The 2,893-nt window shown below is 38.1% G+C and overlaps 1 protein-coding gene across 1 annotated transcript in view; it reads left to right on the top strand.

Annotated features, from left to right (window-relative positions):
- Positions 1-1,004: 1,004 nt before the first annotated feature.
- Positions 1,005-2,893, top strand: part of LOC107294364 (deleted in malignant brain tumors 1 protein-like) — an 8,051-nt gene continuing 6,162 nt past the window's right edge. The window contains exon 1 of the mRNA XM_015823598.1: positions 1,005-1,043. The gene's annotated coding sequence lies outside the window, so the exon portion shown is untranslated. The remainder of the gene's footprint in view (positions 1,044-2,893) is intronic.

The raw sequence follows: 2,893 nt of genomic DNA, 5'->3' as shown, positions 1-2,893 counted from the left end.
ATCACTTCCTAGGCAACAAAGATGATTAGGGGACTGGAGGCTAAAGCATATAAGGAACGGCTGCTAGAATTGGATATGTCTATTTTAATTAAGAGAAGGACGAGGGGGGACATGATAGCAGTGTTCCAATATCTCAGGGGCTGCCACAAAGAAGAAGGAGTCAAGCTATTCTCTAAAGCGCCTGAAGGACAAGCAGCAACGGATGGAAACTAATTAAGGAGAGAAGCAATCTAGAACTATGGAGAAACTTCCTGACACTTAGAACAATTAACCAGTGGAACAACCTGCCTCCAGAAGTGGTGAATGCTCCAACACTGGAAGTTTTTAAGAAGAGACTGGACAGCCATTTGTCCGAAATGGTATAGGGTTTCCTGCCTGAGCAGGGGGTTGGAGTAGATGACCTTCCAGGTCTCTTCCAACTTTTTTATTATTATTATTATTATTATTATTATTATTATTATTATTATTATTATTATTATTATTATTATTATTATTATTATTATTATTATTATGCTAATACATCCAGTTTGACATCTATAATGTTCCTCAAACAGAATATTAAGCCACAGGTTGTGAGGATTAGGCTTGTTATAATGAATGAGAATTAGGACACTTTTGTCAAAGACGATTCATGAAAAACTATTGTATCTTTTTAAAAAATAAATATTAGTTTTGTGGTGAGAACGCAATAGATACAGTATACATGCCCAAGTACTATTATTAAGTAGCTTGACAGTTGGCCAAATGACTGTATCAAAAGAAGACTCATGGATGACTCAAGCTTGGAGGGGAGGTCTTGAGTGCTACAGAGTTCTCTTCCCTTTATTTATCAATATTTTAATCAATGACCTGGTTGCAGGAGTTGTGGAAATTCTAATATTTTTTTACAGATGAATAAGACTAATTTCATTTAGCAGGTATAATGATCTCTTTTTGCCCCCAATATTAGTCCCCCTGTATTTATTCATTCCATTGCTTGATTAACTTTGTTTTCTTAACAGGTTATTCTACACCTGCTCTTCCAGTGATAGAGACAACCCCTGGTAAGTCTGCATCTGAGAGCCTCATCTGTCAATCAGAGAAATAGCTTTTGACGTTTTCTGCATTATTCACATTGCATATTATACATTTTGTAATAACAAATTATTCATTTCAGTCAATTCCCATTAATAATTGTAATTAATCACATACTGACGCTGGAGAAACAAGGCAGAGTGTTTACCTAAAGAAAGCTGCCCATTAAGCCCCGGAAACAGCAAAAGCATGAGAAAGAAGCTGAGAATGACTTTCTTCAGCTAGCATCTGAAGGAATGAAAGAGGGCAAAACTCAGTCAGGCCTTGAAGACTGATGTCAGCCCTATAGGATAAAGCAGATTAAGAAACCAATTGGGACTGTAGTGCTATTCGCTGTATTAACAGATTCTTGAAAGCCTGACGAGGATGTCTCTCCTTCTCTCTCTTATTATACTGAATTAGGGATAAATCAATATTACCTTTTTTCTCATCTTTTTGAAGTTTCAAAAGCTTAAAGGATGCTTTCGTTTATGTAACTGTCACTGTCATGTCTGTGGCTCTCCACACTTCATTTTTATAGGCAGTCTTTGACTTACAACCACAACTGAGCCCAAAATTTCTATGTTAAGTGAGACATTTGCTAAGTGAGTTTTGCCCCATTTTATGCTTTTCTTGCCACAGTTGTTAAGTGAATCCGGCTTCCCCATTGACTTTGCTTGTCAGAAGGTCGCAAAAGATGATCACAGGACCTTGGGACAATGCAACGGTCATAAGTATGAACCAGTTGTCAAGCATCTGAATTTTGATCACATGATCATGGGGAAGCTGCAAAGATCGTAATCTTTACCGTCCTTGAACTTTCTGAAATTGAATGATATTTAAATAAATGAAACAAAATAAAAACACAACAATATAACAATAATACAATAAATTGGAAATGGCATTAGATCCAACAGAGCAGAACACCACTCCTTATCACTCATATAATATTTAGACTGGGAGAATCAACAATGTTTTAGGATGGAGCTAGACTAGTGGCTGTGTAACAGTTGTATCTTCACAAACAAGAGAGGTGGTACAATAGAACAGATTCTCTTTAGTTATGTCACATAATATATTCAAAGTGCTTAGAGAAATGCTTAGAGGAAGTTCAAAAATAGGTAAATGGGATGCAAACATTACTTTCAAGCCATTTAGAATTTCAAAAGTAAACCTTAAAGTAAGTATTCAGTACAACTCTTTCAGCACTGATATAATCAGTGGTGGGATTCAGCCGGTTTGCACCAGTTCGGCAGAACCAGTGGCTAATTTTTTGTTGCCCAGGCCCAGAATGGACATCCAGAAGTGGCATCCACACAGAGAACTGGTTGTTCACATATTTGAATCCCACCACTGGATATAATCCAGTTTGGTTGTACTCGTTTGTTCGATAACTGTACTGATTGTATTTCAATAGAAGCCTCACCATATGTAATCCAATCTCATATGTTCAGGTCACTCAACCCTTGTTCTCCCCATTTGACCCATCACTGCTAAGAGATTTCAGATTTGGTTCCAAAGCAGCCAATCACTACTTGCCTGTTGGGCCTTGCCACCAGATGACTGATGCAAAGGCCAGAGGGAGGTGGGAAAGAGGGTGGGGATACAGCTACACTATCTTCCCCTGTGCCATGCAACCTTTGGGATTCTGGGAAGTATAGTTGGAAGGCGCAGTAGTGCTGAAGTGGCCACAACTTCTCCAGGGGCCTTAGCATTCTGTAAGTTAGCCCATATGAGTTACCTCGGTTCAATAACTGTTGCCCTATACTTTCCAATTCACCCAATTAAGATTACAAACCAACAGACCCAAGAGTTTTAGTAGTATATAGATTGAACAAAA

This window comes from Protobothrops mucrosquamatus, unplaced genomic scaffold (genome assembly GCF_001527695.2).
Source record: "Protobothrops mucrosquamatus isolate PMUCROS unplaced genomic scaffold, P.Mucros_1.0 scaffold1926, whole genome shotgun sequence".
Classification (NCBI taxonomy): Eukaryota; Metazoa; Chordata; class Lepidosauria; order Squamata; family Viperidae; genus Protobothrops; species Protobothrops mucrosquamatus.
Note: the sequence above shows the minus strand (reverse complement) of the source record. Positions and strands in the feature narration are given on the sequence as shown.